General features: G+C 36.8%; 1 protein-coding gene across 4 annotated transcripts in view; it reads left to right on the forward strand.

Annotated features, from left to right (window-relative positions):
- The window catches only part of PKIA (cAMP-dependent protein kinase inhibitor alpha), a 99,409-nt gene that overhangs the window by 60,198 nt on the left and 12,898 nt on the right, over positions 1 to 26,313 (forward strand). For 2 of the 4 annotated variants that reach the window (XM_019805620.2, XM_002924918.4), the window contains exon 2: positions 4,051 to 4,172. The exons of 1 other annotated variant lie outside the window; for it this stretch is intronic. The gene's annotated coding sequence lies outside the window, so the exon portion shown is untranslated. Of the gene's footprint in view, positions 1 to 4,050; positions 4,173 to 25,674; positions 25,749 to 26,313 lie in introns of those variants that run through there. One more of the 4 variants, XM_019805621.2, reaches the window with a different exon arrangement.

A 26,313-nucleotide genomic window follows, 5' to 3' on the forward strand; every position in this document is an offset into this window, starting at 1 on the left:
AAAAAAAAATAGAAGTGTAAGAATCAGTACCTTTTTTTTTGAGATTTATTTATTTATTTTGAGGGAGAGAGAGAGAGAGTGAGCAGGGGTAAGCAGAGTGAGAGGGAGAGAGAATCTCAGGCAGACTGCCTGCTGAGCGTGGAGCCCAATGCAGGGCTCAATCCCACGACTCTGAAATCATGACCTGAGTCAAAATCAAGAGTTGGACACTTAACCAGCTGAGCCACCCAGGCACCCCTGAAAGTGTGAAAATTAGCACTTCCAACATCAATAGACTGCCAGACATCTGCTTCCAATAAGATGGAGTAGCTCATTTCTCCCGGGACCTCACACTTAAAACTAAAACCCTGACTATAACATAACAAACAAGCATAGGAGACACTGAAAGATGGAAATGAGAAGGTGGACTTACTAAGGACCATGGGACTTGAGGAATGATATGGTGATGGCCTCCTGTTTCCTGCTGCTTCCCATATATCATGCAGAGTGCACTGCAGGAGCCTCTAATCCATCACCAGCAGAACAAGAGACAAAAAAATCTTTAAGGAAAACCTGGTTTCCCCACCCAAAGTATGAAGAAAAGGGTTGGTGACAACAGAAAACCATTTTGGCAATACATACTGTGCTCAAGCCAAAATCCAATGGAAAAATTGCACCTGCTACCTATACCCCCTCGTTTCAGTGGGACCACATGAAGAACTGATCTTCCACACAATCCCACTCCTGCCCTCCAAAAGCAGGCAGCACTCTGATTCTTCTTCTACCAGGGTTATTTCAGTGTCTCCATCAGTGAGCTGAGCCTCCACACCTATCCATCAGCAAAGAGACTTAGACAGGGCTAGTTAACACTGAACTGCCCTCACACAGTCAGCACCCAATTTGGGCGCTTAGCCTCCACCTCTACTTGAAATAAAGCCCCATGTTGGGTGTAGAGATTACGTAGAAATAAAATCTAAAACAAAACAAAACAAAAAAATCCTTCAATGAATTCCCACCTTCCTTAGGATAAAATCTCACATTCTAACTGTCTCATACTACAGACTGGGTGGCTCATGAACAATAAATATTTTCCTCACAGTTGTGGGGGCTGGAAGTTCAATCGGTTGGGTGACGTCCCTTTCCTGGGTTACAGATTTGTCTTTGTATCCCCAAGTGGCAGAAGGTGCTAGGGAGCCTGGTGGGGTCTCTTTTACAAAATCACAAATTCCGTTCAAGAGGGCTCCACCCTCATGACTAAATTACCTCCCAAAGGTCCCACCTATGAATACCATGACATCTGGGAATTAGGATTTTAACATATGAATTTGGGGAGGACTCAAACATTCAGACCAGGGCATTTAGTAATATACATGGACCATTCCTGGTCTGGCTTCTAAGACTCTCCCTTGTCTTCTTTCTTGTACTCCAGTGAGCACTCTTTATACTGATTGTATATGGAACTATTTTCTGGTCTAATCCTTATCTATTCTTTTTCTTGCTACCATGAATTTCTCTTTTCTTTGCTTCAAAAATTCACTCATATAGATCATTCCCATCTCAAGTACTGCCTTTTACAGAAAACCCTGCTGATACTCCTCACATACCTTCCTTATCTGAGTGTCCCAATACATTGAATTCCAGATGGTAAGGTAATGCTTTTATAATGGTAACACTGGTGCCNACTGTCCACAGCATGAATTAAGGTCCTGCTGTGTCTTCCCATAACACTCTGTAATAATTTGTATTATAATTATGGATTTACTTATCTGAGTGTCCCAATACATTGAATTCCAGATGGTAAGGTAATGCTTTTATAATGGTAACACTGGTGCCTAGTAAACCCATGGCATACTTAAGGTGTTCAGTAAATATTTGTTGAATGAATGGAATGGTCAACTTGAAATCTTAAGTCATTTCACTTTTTGAAAATCTATCAAAGATACCCAGTTTCCCAAAAAGATTGGAGACTTAGTGATGTAGGAAAGAACATTAGGGCTTGAAGACAATGGCCAACAATTCTTGAGATGTCTTTGGTGCAAAAACATGATTTTATTAAAGCACAGGGACAGAACCCATGGGCAGAAAGAGCTGCACTGGGATCGTGAGGAGTGGACCATTATATACTTTCAAGTTGGGAGGGGGTTAGGGCTAGCGTAGTTCTCTAAGGAATTTTGGAAGCAAGGTTTCAAGGACGTTGAGGGGACTAGCTATTGTTGGGAAAAGGTCATTTATTACTGTCTAATAAAACCTCAGTCATGAGACCTTCAGATGTATATCGATAGGCCATATGCTTGGGGGATGATTGCCAACATGTATCTTGGAGGGTAGAGATAAAGAAAGTTTCCAAAAGAATTTTTATGTGTTAAAGTAGGCTTATAGGATCTTGGGCGGGGGGTGGTGGGGGGGATTGGGCTAGAATTGCCTTTTGCCCTTAGCAAAGTGTCAACATCCAGGCAGTTGAGTCCCTAGAGGAATGTCACTCCGCCTATTTCAAGGACTTGTCAATGGGCTATAGGTAGTAAAGAAATTTAATAATTTTTCTTCTGCCTTTGTTTACCACATTGTTAGGATCTTAGATTTAATAAAGATTTAATAAAGGAAATTGTTACTGATACATCAGTGCTTAAATTCCTCAAAGTAAAACCATTAACCCAAGGACTTAAGGTTTTCCACTTGGACTTGCAAGCTAGTCATTAATACCCACTGTCCCCACTGTATCAGATGCTTACAGTGCTTCTGTCATAACTCTCTCAGCACTCATCATTGCAGTATAGACTGATAGAATCATGCTGTTACCTGTAATTATCTACTTTAGGGCAGGCCAGAAGTGTCCAAGAGCTAATATATCTGGGTGTGGCTTTCAACCATGACAGAGGGGGGTTGGAAGATGAGTACTTCAAGTTTTCTCACCCATTATTGGGATAACTCTGAGTCATGCTCTGTAGTCTCACGGAACTTCCTGGAAGGACTGACAATAGTCCCCCCAGAGTAAACTGCTCAGTAATGCACCACTCTTGGCCTCCTTCCATCCCTCTACTCTCAGTTTCCACTCCACCTCTGAGTTTCCTGGGACTACCTCCCAGATAAACAATTTGCATTCAAATTCTCTTCTCAGGTTCTGATTCTAAGGGAACTCAACCTAAAATATTTTCAACAATGTATATCCTCTTAATAATCCAGTGCTCCTTGCAGAGCCATCACTGTAAAAGTACCATGGCATGGCATTCTTCCTAGATCCTAATGTAAACATATAGGAAAGAACATGACTTTGAAGAGAAAAATAATTCATATGAGAATGGCCAGTGGATAAAGGGAAGGTAATATAGTGCCATTTGTTTTCCATTAATGATGCTGTGGAATTTATGGGCAGATGGTCTGTAACAGGTGTGACTATAATTTGAGGAGACTGCTTTCTCAGCTACTCAGAAAACTGCTATTACTATTTTGGAAGCGCAGTTTCAGGACTTTATTTCTTTACTTGCAGTCTTTCCTTTTATGTTAATTTCTATTTTTCTAAATCACTGACCAGCAGCCAATAGATTTATTCTCTCCCTACCACCCCATCACAAAAAGAGACGTGTGTGTGTGTGCTTCCCCTGAGACACGGACACTTTTGTGTACATCAGTGCTTGAAAAGACAAGCTCATGGGACATGTGTGCTGTGGATATTACATATTATAAGTCTCTTTGAAATATATTTCTTTTAAGTTTTTATGTTTCTTTTATGAATAATTAAGTTTAGTCAAATTAATAATTTACTAAAGATCTAGATGAAGACTAAAGGAAGGAAGTAAATTTAAGAAAAGAAAACTTGCCCTTTTTTGCCTTTTGTGTTGTAATGGACAAAGGATAATGGCTTTTTTATTTTCCTGCTTAGCTTGAAGTCCCCAAATTAAACCTGTACTCTTGTCATAATATGTTCATTTGTGAGTATTCAAACTTATAAACTGTGAATTTCCCTTAAGTTATTATACTGTTTAGGAGATCTAGGTGTGGACATGTACTTAAAATTTTAAAATTGAGATCTATAAGTATAGATAATGTTCCTTTCTCTTGCTGTCTCCATTTCAGTTTCTTGAGTTTCTGGAAGGCCTGGTTTTCCCAAAGGAACAGTTTCTGGTAGAAGTCTGAAGGTGTGATCCACGAAAATCAAGTATAGCCAATGAATTAAGGATAAGAAGGTTTCCAATCAGGTAGGAACACTTAATCTCACACATTGAACTACCTTAAATAAAGTGTGCCAATGGCTGGATATAACTACTTGGAAAAAGATATATAATGTACAAGGAAGCTGTTTGCAATTCCCTTGGCGGTTGTGGTGTTTATCAAGAGTACCTTGGAGGGAAATGAATACAATAACAGTATGATGTTTTTTTTCCCATTTTTAGCTTGTTGTTGCCTAGTACACGTAGTGATCTTGGTGACTGGCTTAATCCTAGGAGGTTAGAAATGTGGAGCGGCAGATTAATCTTTTTGTTACTTTCTCTTAAAACAAATCATTTTCTACATTGTCTTCATGATCTTCTAGTTGCTTATTATAATTAATGGCCATGATGACATAAAGTAGTCTTTGAAGTGAAGAGCAGCTCCAATCAGTGTTGTGAAGAAATCAGCTTGGTTCTTGTTGGGGCATATCATTTTTGGTCCTGGCAAAAAGTGAGTGCACATAGGGAGTTAAAAGGGAGGAAAATGGGGCATGGGAAAGAGGACCTTATTTACGTATGCATGTCAAAATCCCACTAACAATTTTATTTTTCATTAGCACAGTTGGCGATAAAAACTTAAGACAAAAGGATAATAAAGATGTCTCATTATATGGCAAGACAAAAGGCAATAGTGACATCAAAATTAGGGCCTATACTCAGTATTTAGTACACCACTTGATCCCTGCTCAGTACTCAATGTAAGACCCCAGGGGGATGGCTTATGGATGAATGAATGTAAAAAGTTAACATGTTAGAAAATGTGGTTTATCCTTGTATTTCCTTGTGTGTTGACTTCTGTATTCTCAGGACCCAGCACTGTAACTCTCACATGGAATATAGGCAATAAAATTTATTCAAAGAATGAATCAGTCCCTGTAATTCTAAGGATAATTATAAGACCAACACAGACCCCATGTTTGTGAGATCTATGGCAAAAGTATCCATGAGATGAAAGCCTAGCTAGATCTCACACTGGTGATATAGCTGAAGAGTTTATCTAGTTTAAAATTTTTTTTGGTATACTTGACAGACAATGTTACATTAGTTTCAAACATGGTGTACACATGGTGATTCGACATCTCTGTATATTACCTATGCTCACCACAAGTGTAGCTACCATCTGTCACCATACAATACTGTTACAATATCATTGACTATATTCCCTATGCTGAGCTTTTAATTCCTGTGACTTATTAATCTCATAACAGGAAGTCTGTATCTCCCACTCCCCTTCATCCATTTTGCCCACCCCCTCACCACCCTTCCCTCTGGCAATCATCATCTGTTCTATGCATTTATAGTTCTGATTCTGCTTTTCGTTTGCTTATTTGTTTTTTTAGATTCCACTTCTGAGTGAAATCATATGGTATTTGTCTTTCTCAGTCTGATTTATTTCACTTAACATACTACCCTCTAGGTCCATCCATTTTGTCTCAAAGGGCATGATCTCATCCTTTTTGATAATTGTGTAATATTCCTTAGTGTGTGCATGCTGCATCTTTCTTATTCATTCGTCTATTGATGGATACTTAGGTTGCTTCCATAATTGGTTATTGGAAAAAACGATGCAATAAACATAGGGTGCACATCTTTTCAAATTAGTGTTTTTGTTTTCTTTAGGCAAATACCCAGTAGTGGAATTATTGAATCATGTGGTATTTCTATTTTTAATTTTTTGAGGATCCTCCATACTGATATCCACAGTGGCTGTACCAATTTACATTTCCACCAACAGTGCACAAGGATTCCTTTTTCTCCACATCCTCACCAACACCTGTGATTTCTTATCTTTGATTTTTAGCTATTCTGACAGGTGTAAGATGATAGCTTATTGTGGTTTTGATTTACACTTCCCTGATGATTATGATGTTGAACATCTTTTCACGTGTCTGTTGGCCATCTGTGTGTCTTCTTTGGAAAAATATCTATTTAGTCCTCTGCCCATTTTTTGATTGGATTGTTGTTTTTTGGTATTGAGTTGTATAAGTTCTTTATATATATTTTTTGGATATTAACCCTTTGCTGGATATATCGTTTACAAATATCTTCTCCCATTCAGTACGTTGCCTCTTTGTTTTGGTGATGGCTTCCTTTGCTGTGCAGAAGCTTTTTATTTTGATGTAGTTCCAATAGTTTATTTTTGCTTTTGTTCCATTGCCTTAGGAGACATATCTAGAAAAGTGTTGCTGCAGCTGTCGGAGAAATTACTGCCTGTGTTCTCTTCTAGAATTCTTATGGTTTCAGGTCTCACATTTAGGTCTGTAATCCATTTTGAGTTTATTTTTGTATATGGTACAAGAAAGTGGTCCAGTTTCATTTTTTTACATGTAGCTAGCTGTCCAATTCCCAGCACCATTTCTTGAAGAGACAGTGTTTTTCCCACTGCATATTCTTACTTTCTTTGTCAAAGATTAACTGACCAAAAAGTGTGGGTTTATTTCTGGGCTCTCTGTTGTGTTCCACTGATATATGTCTATTTTTGTGCCAGTACCATACTGTTTTGATTACTACAGCTTTGTAGAGAATCTATGTAGTTTTAATCATTTACACATCATCCCATTACATTTAGGCGTAGTACCTATATTAGACATACTATTACATGACTCACATAAGGATAGAAAATCACCTGATAAACTTTTGTGCCATATTATTTGCAAAACATGAGTTTTGGAGCATTTTTATAATGACAAGAAAAGGACAGTTTCAGAATCATTGAATTCTAAAGTTATTTATACTTTTCCACAGGTAAAGCCATAGTACTGCATCAGCTATTTCTCTATAATCTGCTGTTGCTCTCTTTTGCATTCCCAAGGGACAACAAAAACCATTTAATTAAAGAAAGAAATGTAAATTTTTGAATAATGCAGCTTCCACAAAACCAAATACACACATGCACACACTTTGTCTGTGTGTGTCTCTCTCAGATATGAAGATGAAGTAACAATCTAAAATAGCATCCTGGAAGAGCAAAATAAGAGGAAATCTGCTCGTATTTTATTATTTTGTTCTTTTATATACTTACTAATAAAAACTAAGTTGCTAGATGGGGAAATAGCTTTGTAACACTTTTGTCTTTGTATGTATTTATCAGTAATGTATAAGATTACCTCTGCCACTCCATCCTTTCTGTATTCTCTTGGGTCAGGAGATTGTAGTTATCAGTTATTTTTAAAATTCCTAGGCAGCCACAGGACTGGGACAGCAAATTATCCCAAAGTAGGAGGTCTCTTTATGGAAAATAAAGTCCTCATATGAAGAGGGAAAACTTTCACATTTGAATGATTTCAACTTTAAAAGATTAATGAGTAAAAATATATGTGTGTCAAAGCTGACTCCCTTCTCTATAATTAATGACTAGGGGTTATCTTTGGTATGTAGGGGATTTTAACTTTTTCTTTTTTAAGATTTTATTTCAGACAGAGAGAGAGAGAGAGAGCACGAGCTGGGGGGGAAGGGCAGAAGGAGAAGCTGACTCCCCGCCGAGCAGGGAGCCCAACATGGGGCTCGATCCCAGGAGCCTGCGATCATGACCTGAGCCAAAGTCAGACGCTTTACTGACTGAGCCACCCAAGCACCCTGGGGATTTTAACTTTAAAAATACTATTGTATAATACTTAATACACAAAAAGAATATATTCAAATATATTAAGTTATGAGATATAATAATAAAATAAACTACAAACACACCACTAAAACTAAGAACACACACCACTAAAACTAAGAACTAGACTGCTGAATCATTGTGCTGCGCCCTGATCCCACCTTCCTGCTTTCATCAAAGAAATAACTGACTTGGTTTTATGTTCAACATTCACTTAATTTTTATGTAGGTTTTTTTAACTATATATGTGATTTTGCTTATTATTGACTTTTATAAAATTGATTTCATATTTTCTGTGCTTGCTTTTTTCACTGAACGTTATGTTTCTAAGGTTCATCCATGTTGTGTTAGTGTTCATTAATTTTTACTACTATATAATATTTCATTGTAAATATAAGAAAATATATTTAATACTCTGTTGATGAAATTTGGGTTGTTTTGGACATATTATGAACAGCACTTACATGAACATTTATTTTTAATGTCGGTACACATGTGCAAGATGTGTTTTAAACATCTATAACAAAAAGTAGAACTACTGAATTCAGGTAACCCTCCTCCTGGAGACTAGCATAGTTAAAAGTTTACAGTGGTGGTCTGCTTCTGAGTCTGTTTGTGCTCATATCTCTTACTAACATCATAAACTTCTGCCAGTTGTATCATTTTCCATTTGAGATTTTTGGGTTTTTTCCTAATGCTGTTTTTGTTTTCTTTTGTTTTTTACTCTGTCAAATGTCTGTGAATCTGCTAAAGTCTTCTTTGTATTAAAATACAATCAAGAAGATTCATAAGAATGAAAATAGGATCTTGAGAAATTTATAAATTCCTACCTGCATTCAAATTGGAGTAAATCAGCCTGAAATTCATAAACAAAACAACAAAACGAAAAACTGTAAGGAACACTCTTACTCAGGGACTCAAACTGTTGCACATGTTTATCCTCTAAGAAGTCTATAATGAAACAGAAGGATAAAGACTGCATGTCCACACCAAAATGCAACCTTGTAAGTCACGTTTTGGGTCAGGCCATGTAATAGTGGGCCAATTCAGTAAATAAATTAAAACAATTCTTGTTTTTAGCAGTTTCCTAAGTCAATATTTGGAATAATGAAAAACTTATCTTTAAGTCCAAGAAATCTGGGCAGTTATTAGTTAAAGCAAACTTGTTGTCCTACTGTTCTACACCCGGCTAAAAATAGTAGTAAGACTGGAAAACACCCATGGACACTGTACAGACTCTCTAAATATAGCTTTTTCTTTCTCTAAAAGCTTTTAGAAATATGATATATTTTGTGAAAACTTGGCCTTTGTAGAGGGCACATGGACCCTAAGTCAGTGACTTTTAGGCCTAGAAAAGCTTTGAAGCATTTTGTTGGTTTGGGAACCCACATTTTGAAGGCATGAAAACTGAAGCCCAAGAAATTCAATATTTTTCCCAGCATCAAATGGTAAAACAAGTAATGATGGCATTCAAACCTCTGTCTTCTAAATCTATTGAACATGGATGGCATGTAGTAGCTTATAATACCTGCTTATTTTCATTGCCCTCAACAACACGTTCCTTCTATGCTTTACCCATCTTTTTTCTTTAAGAGGGATAACTAACTGCAAAATTTAGCTATAACTAACTTTCAAAAATTTTGTTGTTTTATAACTTATTTTGAACTGCTTTTTTTCTGTTTAAAATATATAAGGACATTTTCTTTCCTCTTTGAAATGCCTTGGCCTGCATTTACGATTTTTTACTGTTGAGTTATTGAATAGTAATGAGTACAGAAGCGTATTCTAGTCGAGGAGGTAAGTGTTAGGGGCAACATGGTAAACAGTACAGTTGATATAACTTAAAGGGAGATGGAGAGAGAAGGAAGAGAACAAAAATGTGATTTGTTTGGAAAAAATTAATGGCAAGTTAACATTTGGCTATTGTCTATACTTAATACAATATAGCCTAACTTAATGTAAACTCCAGATTAACTTCTGTTGTTTGCATTGCCCTAGACTAGGGAGTAAACAAAACAACAAGATTTTTTGTATTCCACCATTTTGTATTAATTTCCTAAAGATTTCTACAAGACTTTTGTTTTTTAATAAAAAACAAAAGACTTGTCTGAATTATTTTCCCTACTTCCTTGCACTTTAATAAGCTGATAAATGGAATTTAGCTGAATATTTATGATTAACCCTGTCCCATAATTTTAAAAGCACTAGGGATTGTGTGTGTGCACAAACACGCATATAAACACATTTCCTGTCAACTGTTGTGCTGCCTTTGCAAACGATGAAATAAAGTTTTCAATCAAAAAATGATTATTGTCATCTAGATAAAAATCAGATACGATAGTGGGGCCAGCCATTGGTAAGTTTAAAAGCCATCCTAGGTGATTTATACGTGCAGCAAGATTGAAGGCCTTGCTTCAGCTAAAGCACTTAGATGGAAGTATAAGCAAGCATGGCTCTAATTTCATATCTGAGATCAGTTTTTTTTTTAATTTGAGTACAGTCGATATACAGTGTTACATTAGTTTCAGGTGTACAACATTGTGATTCAATATCTGTACACATTATTCTCTGCTCACCACAAGTGTAGTCACCATCTGTCACCATACAAAGCTATTACAGTATCATTGACTATATTCCCTCTGCTGTGCTTTTTGTTCCTGTGACTTTCTCATTCTATAACTGGAAGTCTGTATCTCCCAGTCCCCTTCACCCATTTTGCCTACCCACCCCTGCAACCGTCAGTTTGTTCTATTTACAGGTCTGATTCTGCTTTTTCTTTGCTTATTTATTCATTTTGTTTTTCAGATTCCACATTTGAGTAAAATCATATGGCATTTGTCTTCTCAGACCTGTTTTATTTAGAGTTCTTTGGCAAATACTTCTATGTATTTTTATACTCTTTAGCTATGCTATAAAAATACCAAAAGTTGGTGTGAATTAATGAAGTGATATGCAAAAACGGAAGCCTAGAAGATAGGATAGGCATGCAGTCGTTCTTCTAATTATCACTCGAATAAGTTTGGTTGACATAGACATTATGGAAATTAAGTAAAGACATTAATAATTCATAGTGCTGAAATAAAAATCTTCTAGTTATGTCAGTACAAAAGAAATCCAAATTCGTACCACAAACGTAATGAATTCAAAAAATGTTATTTGTTAAATATTTACTTAGTATCCTGCACTGTACTTATAACCCTTTTCTGAAATTTGGAGGACAAACAAGAACAATAGAAACTCTCCACCCTCAAGTAGTTTATACTTTGGTCAATGAAATATCTCTATTTGGAGTTCTTTTGATCTATTAAAAGTTTATTTTATTGTAACTTAAAAGTTTAGTAAAAGTTTAGTTTATTGTAACTTCATCAATATAAGTTGTTTTTATATTTATTAAAATCAGTGTTTACCACATTAAATGTTTCTTAAATATTCCTAATAATGAAACTATGTCATAATGATAATTTCCAATACTGATAATAGAGTTGATAACAGAGATGCTCGCTATTGGTGATTTTGACAATCTATAAAATGTCATGAGGTTTTTCAGAGTAACAGCTTGTCTTCTCACCATAAAAAGCTTATTAATAGTGATTTTACCACATTTTAAAATTCATATTTTAATATAGTTTGCTTTGTGATGATCTCATTTTAACATTATTATTTATATAGCTACTATATATGATGTAAATATTCATATATATTTTTCAATGCCTAGATGAGTACATTTGTAATTTCTTAAAGTAGTTATTTAATTTATGTTGCTGTTCTTCAGCATTCCTTTTTCTTTCTGGAGCCTATTCTACTGGACTTCAAAAAGCCTGAAAAATCTGAAAATCCCATAGGAAGTGATGTATGGGAAATCTCAAAATATAATGATGGTTGAGAAAGAGAGTATTAAACATTGTGCTGAAGATCATTCCATTAATAAAGAGATTAATCAGTAATTCTAACATTCAGACATACCATAAACATGAAAAACATACTGAACAATGACATTTTCATTTTTTTTCAAAGATTTCATTTATTTGAGACAGAGAGAGCAAAAAGTTGGGGGCAGGGGCAGAGGGAAAGGAAGGAGCAGATACCCCACTGAGCAGGGAGCCTGACAGGGGGCTCAATCCCAGGACCCCAGGATCAGGACCTGAGCCATAAGCAGACACTTAACCGACTGAGCCGCCAAGGTGCCCCTGAACAATGATATTTTCAATAAAGGGGAATATTAAATACTATATAGAAAACTTGTATCTGCAAAGCAGATAATTGGCAATGAACATAAATATATTAAAATATGTGAAAACATAATCATAGCAACTGTTTTTCTTTTTGGCTGAAAAGAGGCATATTGGAGTGCTTAAGCACTATTTCCTTGGAATAGATAGACATTATGCAGAAAATATGTGATTGCAGAAGAGCAGATATTAGTATGTGTGTGAATGTGTGTTTTCAATTAATGTATTCTCATTCATTGAGAAAAGAAAAGAATGCCAGATTTACTTTAAAGGTGACACTGTGGGAGGGGGAGTTAAGATGGCGAGGAGTAGGGGACCCCTTTTTCAGCCGGTCCCCTGAGTGGAGTTGGATAGGTACCAGACCAGCTGAACATCCACGGAATCAGCCTGAGACGCAGGAAGATACATCTGGATCTCTACAAATGAACATCTCCAGCCCTGAGTATTGAGGTACAAAGTGGGGAGCCGTGAAACCGTGCACAGATATCGGAAGATAAACGGAAGGGGGAGGGAGCCACCGAGTTCGGGCACTGGGAAGCGGTAGCCACTGGCATGGGGTGGGGGGGGCGGACCGCGGACCAGGACCCTCGAGACAGCAGACTGAGACCGTGAGCCGGGAGCTCACGCCACCAGACTACTCATGGAACTCCGGTGTGCTCACTGGATCCAGACTGAGACCAGGAGCTCCGGGAGTGCACAGGGGCGGCTGGCAGTGGCTGGTGGTGTTAGAAACACAAAGGACAGAGACGTGCCGGCCCTGGAAGTGAGGGTTGGGACGCCGGGTGTGTGCTGCACATCCCGGGACGCTGCAGGGTTGAGCAGCACCAACAGTAACAGAGTTAAAGTGGCCAGAACATCAGTGGAGTGGTCCGCAGTCCCTCTGTTCTGAGACAGAGGCTGAGATTCGGCCGCTGCTGCTCTGACTCTCAGAAGAGGCACAGCAGACCGCCAGGGAAAGCCGCCAGAGAACAAAAGCCTGGAAATACCGGCTCACAGAGTGCCCATCCCCATCCCCCCTCGCAGGGGACAGGGAGACTCTACCCAAACAGGGTTTCCTGAGTATCGGCGCGGTAGGCCCCTCCCCCAGAAGGCAAGCTGAAAAATCAAGAAGCCCACATCCCTGGGCGCCTGGATGCCACAGTCATTAAGTGCCTGTCTTCGGCTCAGGGCGTGATCCCGGCGTTCCAGAAAGGAGTCCCTCATCGGGCTCATCCGCTGGGACCCTGCTTCTTCCTCTCCCACTCCTCTGCTTGTGTTCCTTCTCTCACTGGCTGTCTCTCTGCCACATAAATAAATAAAATCTTTAAAGAAGAAGCCCACATCCCTAAGATCCCTATAAAACAAGGGCGCAGGGCCTGGGTCCCAGTCAGTAATTTGGGCTCTGGACAACCCCGCAACCTCTCCTCATCAGAATGACGAGAAGGAGAAGTCCCCCCCAGCAAAGAAAAAACAATGAGTCTGTGGCCTCTGCCACAGAAATAGTGGATATGGATGTACCCAAATTATCAGAAATGGAATTCAGAGTAACAATGATCAAGATGATGTGTAGACTTGAAGAAAGTATTAACGAAAATGTTAATGAGAATATAGAATCTCTAAGGGCGGAAATGAGAGCGAATCTGGCAAAAATTAAAAATTCTATGAGCCAAATGTAGTCAAACTAGAGGCTCTGACGGCCAGGGTCACTGAGGCAGAGGAAGGTATTAGCGAATTGGAGGATGGGTTAGTAGTAGAAAAAATGAAAATAGAAACTGGACTTAAAAAAATCCAAGCCCACAAATGTAGGTTACGGGAGATTACTGACTCTATGAAATGATCCAATATCAGAATCATCGGCATCCCTGAGGGGGTGGAGAAAAACAGGTCTAGAAGAGATATTTGAACAAATTGTAGCTGAAAACTTCCCTAATCTAGCAAGGGAAACAAACATTCGTGTCCAAGAGGCAGAGAGGACCCCTCCCAAGCTCAACCACGAAAAACCTACACCACGTCACGTCATAGTGCAATTCGCAAATATTAGATACAAGGATACACTCTTGAAAGTGGCCAGGGCAAAGAAATTTCTCACGTACCAAGGCAAAGGTATCAGAATTACGTCAGACCTGTCTACACAGACCTGAATGAGACAAAGGGTTGGGGGGGGCATTTTTAAAGTTCTTTCAGAGAAAAACATGCAGCCAAGAATCCTTTATCCAGCAAGGCTGTCATTAAGAATTGATGGAGAAATAAAGATGTTCCAGAATCGCCAATCATTAACCAATTTCATAACCACGAAACCAGCCTTACAGGAGATATTAAGGGGGGGTTCTATAAAGAGAAAAAGGCCCCAAGAGTGATACAGAACAGAAAGTCACAACCGATACAAACAAGGACTTTACTGGCAACATGGCATCATTGAAACCATATCTCTCAATAATCACAATCAATGTAAATGGCTTGAATGCTCCCATAAAACGCCACAGGGTTGCATACTGGATAAAAAGAAATGACCCATCCATTTGCTGTCTACAAGAGACTCATTTTGAACCCAAAGATACATTCAGACTTAGAGTAAGGGGATGGAGTACCATCTTCCACGCAAATGGACCTCAAAAGAAAGCTGGAGTAGCAATTCTCATATCAGATAGACTGGATTTTAAACTAGAGGCCATAGAGAGAGATACAGAAGGGCACTATATTATTCTTAAAGGAAGTATTCAACAAGTGGATATGACAATTATTAATATATATGCCCCCAACAGGGGAGCAGCAAGATACACAAGCCAACTCTTAACCAAAATAAAGAGACATATAGATAAGAACACAGTAATAGTAGGGGACCTCAACACCCCACTATCAGAAATAGACAGAACACCCTGGCAAAAACTAAGCAAAGAATCAAAGGCTTTGAATGCCATACTCGACGAGTTGGACCTCATAGATATATATAGAACACTACACCCCAGAACCAAAGAATACTCATTCTATTCAAATGCCCATGGAACATTCTCAAGAATAGATCATGCTCTGGGACACAAAACAGGTCTCAGCCAATACCAAAAGATTGAAATTATCCCCTGCATATTCTCAGACCACAACGCTCTGAAATTGGAACTCAACCACAAGGAAAAACCTGGAAGAAACTCAAACACTTGGAGGCTAAGAACCATCCTGCTCAAGAATGACTCGATAAACCAGGAAATCAAAAAACAAATTAAACAATTTATGGAGACCAACGAGAATGAATACACAACGGTCCAAAACCTATGGGATACTGCAAAGGCAGTCCTAAGGGGGAAATACATAGCCATCCAAGCCTCACTCAAAAGAATAGAAAAATCTAAAATGCAGTTTCTATATTCTCACCTCAAGAAACTGGAACAGCAACAGAGGGACAGGCCTAACCCACTGACAAGGAAGGAGTTGACCAAGATTAGAGCAGAAATCAATGAATTAGAGACCAGAACCACAGTAGAGCAGATCAACAGGACTAGAAGCTGGTTCTTTGAGAGAATCCATAAAATTGATAGACCACTGGCAAAACTTGTCCAAAAACAAAGAGAAAGGACTGAGATTATTAAAATTATGACTGAAAAGGGAGAGGTCACGACCAGCACCATTGAAATTGCAAGGATTATTAGAAACTTTTATCAACAGCTATATGCCAAAAAACTAAACAATCTGGAAGAGATGGAGGCCTTCCTGGAAACCTATAAACTACCAAGACTGAAACAGGAAGAAATAGATTTCTTAAATAGGCCAATTAACTATGAAGAAATTGAGTCAGTGATAAACAACCTTCCAAATAATAAAACTCCAGGCCCAGACGGTTTTCCTGGGGAATTCTACCAAACATTCAAAGAAGAAATAATACCTATTCTCCTAAAGCTATTTCAAAAAATAGAAACAGAAGGAAAGCTACCAAACTCATTCTATGAGGCTAATATTACCTTGATCCCCAAACCAGGCAAAGACCCCCTCAAAAAGGAGAATTACAGACCGATTTCTCTAATGAATATGGATGCCAAAATCCTCAACAAGATCCTTGCTAATAGAATCCAACAGTACATTAAAAGGATTATCCATCATGACCAAGTGGGATTCATACCTGGGATGCAAGCATGGTTCAACACTCGCAAATCAATCAATGTGATACATCATATCAACAAGAAAAGACTCAAGAACCATATGATCCTCTCAATTGATGCAGAAAAAGCATTTGACAAAATACAGCATCCTTTCCTGATTAAAACCCTTCAGAGTGTAGGAATAGAGGGTACATTTCTCAATCTCATAAAAGCCATCTATGAAAAGCCTACTGCAAGCATTATTCTCAATGGGGAAAAGCTGGAAGCCTTTCCCTTAAGATCAGGAACACGACAAGGATGCCCACTCTCGCCACTATTATTCAACATAGTACTAGAAGTCCTTGCAACAGCAATCAGAAGACAAAAAGGGATCAAAGGTATCCAAATCGGCAAAGAAGAAGTCAAACTGTCTCTCTTTGCAGATGACATGATACTCTATATGGAAAACCCAAAGGAATCCACTCCCAAACTATTAGAAGTTATAGAACAATTCAGTAAGGTGGCAGGATACAAAATCAATGCCCAGAAATCAGTTGCATTTCTATACACGAATAACGAGACTGAAGAAAGAGAAATTAGGGAATCCATCCCATTTACAATAACACCAAAAACCATACGTTACCTTGGAATTAACTTAACCAGAGACGTAAAGGACCTATATCCTAGAAACTATAGATCACTTTTGAAAGATATTGAGGAAGACATAAAAAGATGGAAAAATATTCCATGCTCATGGATTGGAAGAATTAACATAGTTAAAATGTCCATACTACCCAGAGCAATCTACACTTTCAATGCTATCCCGATCAAAATACCGAGGACATTTTTCAAAGAACTGGAACAAATAGTCCTTAAATTTGTATGGAACCAGAAAAGGCCCCGAATCTCCAAGGAACTGTTGAAAAGGAAAAACAAAGCTGGGGGCATCACAATGCCGGATTTCGAGCTGTACTACAAAGCTGTGATCACAAAGACAGCATGGTACTGGCACAAAAACAGACACATCGACCAATGGAACAGAATAGAGAACCCAGAAATGGACCCTCGGCTCTTTGGGCAACTAATCTTTGATAAAGCAGGAAAAAACATCCGGTGGAAAAAAGACAGTCTCTTCAATAAATGGTGCTGGGAAAATTGGACAGCTACATGCAAAAGAATGAAACTTGACCACTCTCTCACACCATACACAAAAATAAACTCCAAATGGATGAAAGACCTCAATGTGAGACAGGAATCCATCAAAATTCTAGAGGAGAACATAGGCAACAACTTCTATGACATCGGCCAGAGCAACCTTTTTCACGACACATCTCCAAAGGCAAGAGAAATAAAAGATAAAATGAACTTATGGGACTTTATCAGGATAAAGAGCTTCTGCACAGCCAAGGAAACAGTCAAAAAAACTAAGAGACAGCCCACGGAATGGGAGAATATATTTGCAAAGGACACCACAGATAAAGGACTGGTATCCAAGATCTACAAAGAACTTCTCAAACTCAATACACGAGAAACAAATAAACAAATCATAAAATGGGCAGAAGATATGAACAGACACTTTTCCAATGAAGACATACAAATGGCTAACAGACACATGAAAAAATGTTCAAAATCATTAGCCATCAGGGAAATTCAAATCAAAACCACACTGAGATACCACCTTACGCCAGTTAGAATGGCAAAGATAGACAAGGCAAGAAACAACAATTGTTGGAGAGGATGTGGAGAAAGGGGATCCCTCCTACATTGTTGGTGGGAATGCAAGTTGGTACAGCCACTCTGGAAAACAGTGTGGAGGTCCCTTAAAAAGTTAAAAATTGAACTACCCTATGACCCAGCCATTGCACTACTGGGTGTTTACCCCAAAGATACAGACGTAGTAAAGAGAAGGGCCATATGCACCCCAATGTTCATAGCTGCATTGTCCACAATAGCCAAATCATGGAAGGAGCCGAGATGCCCTTCAACAGATGACTGGATTAAGAAGTTGTGGTCCATATATACAATGGAATATTACTCAGCTATCAGAAAGAATGAATTCTCAACATTTGCTGCAACATGGACAGCACTGGAGGAGATAATGCTAAGTGAAATAAGTCAAGCATAGAAAGACAAATATCATATGATTTCTCTCACCTATGGAACATAAGAACTAGGATGATCGGTAGGGGAAGAAAGGGATAAAGAAAGGGGGGGTAATCAGAAGGGGGAATGAAACATGAGAGACTATGGACTAAGAAACAAACTGAGTGCCTCAGAGGGGAGGGGGTGGGGGAATGGGATAGACCGGTGATGGGTAGTAAGGAGGGCAAGTATTTGCATGGTGCACTGGGTGTTATATGCAACTAATGAATCATCGAACTTTACATCGGAAACTGGGGATGTACTGTATGGTGGCTAACATAATATAATAGATCTCATAAAAAAAAAAGAAATCATTGCCAAATCAAAAAAAAAAAATGTGACACTGTGAATTGTTAAAGGGCCATTCTTAGACTTTTTTCTGCTGTTGCTTTTCCTTTAGCATTCACCCAAAAATGCCATCTTATTATTCATCCAAGTTAGAGATCTAGAAGCAATCCCAGGATTCTCACTGAAGGGTGCTCTACCTTCATGTTCCCCACTCGATAAGTCACAAATTCCTGGCCCTTCTGTACCAGACAGCTCTCTCCAATGCATGCCTGTTCTTTCACTCTCTAGGCCCAGCATCTCTGCCTCAGCCTCCTACTGAAGTCACTTCTAGTTCACTGTGAGCAGGATCATTTTTAAACCTTCCTCGGTCCTAGGCAACTGCACTTTTGGAAGCTTTACATGACATCTTATCAGATGTATTAAAATGTATCCATATCACATCATCCATGTAATTTATAGATAACTCTATGAGAGTTGAGCAACGTAGCAGTTGATGAGTTGTACAGATATTAGTGTTTGAAAAATTACTCAAACAAGTTTTTATCTCAGTTTTGCAGATTTTTTTTTCATATTTTGAAACCATTTTTTTTTGAAGTGTCAATTTAGTAAATCCTTCTCAAATTCCTAGTTCCTGGTGAGTGTGCTTTTACTCTCATGGGCTGAACAGCCCTGACTGAGGCATCTAAAGATGGGGACCATCACCTGGATGAGTAGACAAGATCTGTGGGTTTTGGAATGCAAAATGTTTCTAGAAATCAAGGAAGAGATGGTGGTGTCAGTTACATTGAATATCAGATGATAATATTAAAAAGCCAGGTACTGTAGGGATGTCAATAAAATATCATCCTATAATGTCTTAAAACAGTCTGTGAATTTCTTTCATACTGGAAAAGAAATATTGCTGACATACAATCAAAAGAAAATGGGTTTAGTATGCTCCAATACAAATGTTGGAAAATGGCAGCTGGTTTTGTAAGTGGTTAAACCACCTACTAGTTTCATGACTTAATGTTTCCAAATCCTTGTTATTTATTTCATATTTAAAAATGAGATAATGAGAATACCTATTTGATAGAATTGTTGAGAAATTTAAATTATATAATTCTCATACTGTTTAGTGTGGAATCCAGCATACAGTCAATATTTGGTTATTGATAACACATTAGTAAACAATAACTGTTTCATTATCCTTATGGTCATTGTTACAACTTGGAGCAGACCAGATATAACTACTGAGCTTGATTTAACCATTCATTGTTATTTTAAAGATGGAAAAGTTAATAGTGAATTATTCTGAAATGTGTCTGTGTTTTAAAATCCTTTCAAAAACTAAATATTTATTTGATATAGAAAAAAATAGTCTTAGTTCAATGAGAAGGTATATTTTGAAAGTATCTATCCTCCTTATACAGACCCAGAAAAGAAGATAAGACAAAGGATTTAGAAAGTATTATATAATAAAGAACAGCCCCAGTCCCAGGCTTTTAATGCTTGTATAATTTTGATGTGAATAACCCCAGGCTCCCATTCTAACATCAGTACTACCACAGACTGTGTAAGACATGGTCAAGTCGATTAACCTCTCTCTGCTTTAGTTTCTTCATCTGTAAAGTGCAAGTAATATTACTTATCACTTGCCAACCAGCAGTACTTCTTCAGCTAATTGACTGTCTCAGCAGGGATGTTGCAAAGATTAGCAGATAAATGATTTATAAACCCCTTGAAATATTAAATAAGTGATGTAAAAAGCTCTAACAGGAGAAGGACAGAACAAGTCATTCCATGCATTAATTTGCTACTTAATTATATATATTTTATTCAAAAAGACACCTAAAAAGAGGTAGGCCTCAGTACAGTGAAAATAGATTACTCAGAATTTTAGAGTGCTTTTTGCTGCTGTTATTAAAAAAAAATCTTGTTATTAAGAATATATAGAAGAAAAAGTATATTAGAGGAAATGATTATAGTTCACCTATAAATTGATGAAAAGTCTTCGACACAGGAAAAGAACTAAATACAAATAAGGAAACACACTTTCTCAGACGACCTTTACTATTAACAATGGTATAACCTTGACAAATTTACTTAACCAATAAGGAGTAAGATAATTAAAAACAAATCTACAAAATGCTTTTTATAGATTTATGAACAACATAGAAAATCCCGTGCCAACCTCTGTATGGGACTAAAAAATTAAAGACCCAAATCTCAAGGAAAATAGAAGAGAAGAGCAACAGGAAAATAATTAATTCTTGCACAGTGCCAAATTAAATGAACATTCTAAAAAAGTTATTCATTATACCTGGAGATGGGAAGAGGGTGTAGTTTATAAATTCAGCTAGAGAGATGAGTAGGATTTTGTTGTCATTGGGAGAGAAGGGTATTCTAGGTTGAGAAAGCAGCATTAGAAAACCAATAGAAGACAAGATATATTGCAAGTGTTAACTATGAATGAACCTTAGTATGCATGAGGGAGATGATTTAGGGAAAGGTATTAGTAAAGTAAGATGGTTTCAAATTCTAGAAGGCCATGCCAAAAAACCTGAACCATGTTTGGTGGGTTCCCAGGAGCCACCGAAGATTTTTGAGTATATTATGTTTTATAAAGTTTAGTCTGGTGATAGTGTAAAGGGTAGGCTGGAGAAGAATACATTTGTTTAAGTAAGTAGTTAGCAGTCAAGAAAGAGATGATGAAACCAGTGACCAGAAAAAAAAATGGAAATGAAGAATATAAAATTGACATTGAATAGATAGAATTAAAAGAACGAGGTTTGAGAAATGATTAGATATAAAGCTAAGATGTGACTAATTATTGGAATGGAGTATTGGAGACAATTCTAAGATTTCTGTCATAGGTGCCTGAGAAAATAGTGGTAATATACACTAAAATAATGAGAATAATGAATAGTTTGGGGGTGGAGGTGGAGATACAGCAAAGAGAATCTGTTTTGAACTTAACTGAATTTGAGTTTTTTAGGACAATCATGTTGGAATATTCAGTAGGCAATAAAAAATCTCAAGCTAGGGGCACCTGGGTGGCTCAGTGGGTTAAGCATCTGACTCTTGAGTTTGGTTCGGGTCATGATCTCCCAGTGGTGAGATCCAGCCCTACCTTGGGCCCACTGCTCAGTAGGGAGTCTGCTTCAGATTCTCTCCCCCTGTCCCTATCCCTGCTCATGCCTGCATGCAAAATAAATAAATAAATAAATAAATAAATAAAATCTTAAGAAAAAATTTCTCAGTCTATACTTCAGAAAAATATCAGGCCCCGCCAAATTATAGATTTGATAGTCATCCATATACAGATGCAGTTAAGACTATGGGGGTAAAAGATATTATCAAACAACATAAAGAACAACAACAAAAAGAATAAATATTATTTAAGAGGTAAGTGGAGGAAAAAGCAAGAATAAATACAAGAAAAAGATTATGGGCAAATCAAGAGCACCAACTTTGGTAGCTAAAGGAGAAAAACATTTCAACAAGAGAGAAATAGTGATGTAAAATGCTGTATACAATTTTATATATGTGATTATTGTGAAAAACCTTGAATTTTGTGGTTAATCTGTAATGGTTTTTCTTTGTGAAAGCAATCTTAATAAATGTGTAAGTCAAAATGCAAAGAAAATAAAAATAGAGGAAGCAGGAAAAATTAGTATCTACGTCTTTTTCTCTAAGTTTGGGAGTAGATGAAAGTAAAACAGATGTCTTTAAGAACATACAGAGTTAAAAGGTGAAATATATTTTATAACAGGGAAGATGTAAGCAATTTTATAGGCATTGAAAAAATGGGGAAAAGAAGCAGAGGGCAGAACTGAAGGAACTCTGATAATGGAAGAGAAGATAGAATCAAAAGCACCAGTCAGGTATTAATGTTGGGCAAAAGAACTCTTGAATAAAGAGATGGACAATTTCAATGTGAGGATAAAGAAAGAGGAATTGAAGAAAATTATGTAGGATGACCTTGATCTTCTTCATAAAGTCATTAGGCAAGATTTTCTTGGAGAATAAAGATTTGAAAGAATTTGAAATATAAATAAGACTGAAGAAGCACAGAAAAATAAAGCAATTGCTGTTGTTAGAGATGGCAAAGAGGTCAGCTAGAAATGAACAAAGGGATTTATGAGTAGCTTTTAGGTCACCTGTTGCCTAATTAGTGAAATTATTTTCTAAGGGAATATAGCCTGTACTTCTGGCTTTATAACAATTTTAGGCTTAGATTTCTCATTGCAAAGTTTTGATTTGTTAAGCATTGTGGAAAGGAAAAAAAAGATTTGAATCTGAGCTAAAGGAAGTTTCAGAGGATTTAAGTAATGATACAGATGACTAGATTTGAGTTTACAAAACCAATGTGAAAATGTGCCCATGTCAAGAAAAGGAAATATATATCTATGTCTATCCAGATAGATAGATAGATAGAGATATTATATATCTAGGTAGATATCTATATATAAAACCTTGAACGAAGATGTAAAGGTCACAATGATCACATCACTGGGATCAGAGATGAATTGATGAGTAGAGAAAAGATTGAGAGGAATAATCATTAGTATCAAATATTGAAACTTTTGAACCTGAGAATATTTAATATACACTGAAAGTCAGGAAGAAAGTAAAGAACTTCCTTCGACCAAGGCCGATGGGATACCATGTCTAATAGCGTTAGTCAAAATCTTACTGTGAAAACCAGCAAAAGACATTGTTTTTTCCTCATATTCGACTGAATTCATTCTAGCAATGTTTTTGTGATAGGTCAGAGATTTGGATTCAGAATAAAAAAGGATTTGACTTCACCTGGTTAATAAAAATTACCATCTCTCTGTATATAACTCAGTATATAAGATTGCTTCTTGAAAGTATGCTTTTGATGGGACACTATCCAAACCCTTCAGAAATGTAATACCTGTTCTTATTATACTAAATAATACTCTAGAACATGCAGCATGATGACACCATCACCAGGTGAAGGAATTATAATTATGCCTTAACAGAGGACACTTTTGTAGAATTTTTAAAACTGTGGCTATTAATAGGGCTGTGGTTTTTATTTCTTCTTTGCTGTCATTCATTCCAAAGTGTGACTAGAATATAGCTCAATTCAAGGAAAAAGGTAATTGATGTAGCTTCGAGTTCTAGAACTTTGTTGTGAGCTCCACACTTAGTGTGAAGCCCTCTGATTTGTGAGATTAAGGGGGTTGTTTTTTGGAAATAAGCTACTAGATTCTTAAGCCTGAATTACATAAACAAGAAGGAATTATAACAGAAAAAGTAAAGAGTAAAAGATGGATAGTACTTGGCCTGGAAACAGAGCAACTGTTATCTCCAGAATATTTTAGGAATCAAAAATTTGCTTAGTTAAATTCTTTACCAAAGAGTTTCCTTCTGTAATCTATTGTGTTGATCAGACAGTTTCCTGTTACTATAATATCAACAATTCTCAAAATTTGGTCCCTGGACTCCTGCAGGTCCCCCAACCCCTTTCAGTCAGTCTCTGAGATACTTTCATCGGGTTCACAAATTCAAAATAATTTTCGTAATAAAACTGATGATATTTGCCTTTTATACTTGGCTAACATTTGCACGAACGGTGCAGAAGCATGGTGGGAAAAACTGTTGGTGCCTCAGCATTAATCCAGTCAGCAACACCAAACTCTACTCTAACCCTGGTATTCTTCACCATCACACACTCACAGTTAATATTTTTAAAATGCTAGATTTACCTACAGATATACTTGATGAAGCAGTAAAAAAAATGTTATGATGTCAAATCTTGTCCTTTGAGTACAGATCTGCTTAACATCTTCGTTATGAACTAGGAAGTCACATGAAGCACTTCTGCCAGGTACCAAAGTGGATGGTTGTCTCAAGTCAAGTACTTGGGTGACTACTGGGGTTGAGAACTGAACTAGCCACTTTTTTCATAAGTCACCATTTTTACTTGAAAGAACAACTGACAGGCAAACTGTGGTTTTTCGAACTTGGATATCTGGCAGAGATTTTCTTGAAAGTGAACAAAATGAGCTTGTCGCTTCAAGGGAAGCAAAATCCAGCTGTATCTGTTGGCAATGATTAAATCTGAGCTTTCAAACAAAAATCACAATTTTGGAAAACTTATCTTCCCCTGTGAACTTATCAGTTTCCCAATCCTTAAAGACTTTTCTGATGAGATAGGTAGTGTTACTAACAAATGTGATACTATATAATGCAGTACCATTTGGAATTTTTGCATACCCAGTGAACCAATATCTTCCAAATGACCAATGCTTGATATTAAAATATATATGTATATATGCATAAGCAAAAGATCCATTTAAAGTGCAAGGTAGTAGACAGTAGATTTTAATAAAACAGAGTATGGAAAGCATATTGATATGGTTGTAGATTCCACATTGCAAAAAAAAAAAAATCCACAATCATCTGTAAAGGCTATTAAAACTCTCCTTACATTTCCAACTAAAAAATCTGTGTGAGTCCAGATTTTCCTCATATACTTCAACTAAAACAACATATTGAGACAGATTGAATGTAGAAGCAGATATGAGAAACCAGATGTCTTTTATAAAGCCAGACATTTACAAGATTAAGCCAGAGAATTGCAAAATGTAAAACACTGCCATTCTTGACACTATTTTTTTTTTTCTTTACTTTGGAAAATATCTCTCATTTCATTAAAAATATATTATTTATGGAAACATGTAATGGGCTTATTTATATTTTTAAGTGGATTAATAAAATTTTTCAGTTTTAATTTCTCACATGATAAATATTAGCAGGTATAACTACATAAACAAAAGCTCACTAGTGTTTTCTTTTTTTGAGAATGTAATGGATATCTGAGACCAAAATGCTCCAGAAACACTAATGTAAACCAAGGCCTAAGCACACAGTAAACTACTCAGAAACTTTTAACACACTTTACATGATTTCATAAAGTAACAATTGAGAAGTTATATAATTATATTTGTAATATGGGACAGGAAGAATTTTCCTTCTCTTTTAAACTTAAAAGAAATCATACCATTCATACTGGAGAGAAGACTTCAGTGCCTGTTGATGGCATTCTCTCCATTCTTTCTTCCAAGTCTGTGACTCATTTCATGTGTCCCCATTTACAGGAGTAAAATTAGCATGTTATCCAGTCACCATTTGGCTCATGACTCAATGTCACTATAAAAATCATTTTAGCAGCTTCATAGGCCCAACTTCTTTTAAGATACACATCTATGTGGAATACTTCAATTTATTTCATATAGGAGACGTAAGTACATTCTTTTCCTAGCTTCTTACAATCTATCTAAATCTGTGAAATCTGCAAGGGTAAAATCTTTTGGTTTATGCTCTGAAATAATTTGTATATATGATATTTAAAAAGGTAAAGAGCATCAACAGGGGAAAGACCAACATGAATCTGAGTTTAGAAAATCATTATACAAATGAAGAATTTTTAGAATACCAATATACTGTTTCTTTTGTTAAAGAGTGAGAAAGTGAGATTTTTTTTAAGGAGGAAAAGAAAGGGCAAGCTTGTTCCTTAGTCATAAATTTGGATTGACTTTTTAGATAGCAATATTTGGAGATTTATGCTTTAAAATTTAATCTAACTTTAATGGTACATAATTTAAATAATAAAATGTATTTCTTTCTCTCTAATCAGACTGAATATAAATATAATTTGGCTGTTTTCTATAACTGGATACCAAAAACTAAAATCATTTTATCTTGTTTATATCCAATACTACCATTTTGCTTTACCTACAAAATCCTAATTATAGCAACATAAACAGGAAATTTTAGTAGAGGCCACTTTTTGGTAAATTTTGCAG

This window comes from Ailuropoda melanoleuca, chromosome 9 (genome assembly GCF_002007445.2).
Source record: "Ailuropoda melanoleuca isolate Jingjing chromosome 9, ASM200744v2, whole genome shotgun sequence".
In the NCBI taxonomy this organism is placed as follows: domain Eukaryota; kingdom Metazoa; phylum Chordata; class Mammalia; order Carnivora; family Ursidae; genus Ailuropoda; species Ailuropoda melanoleuca.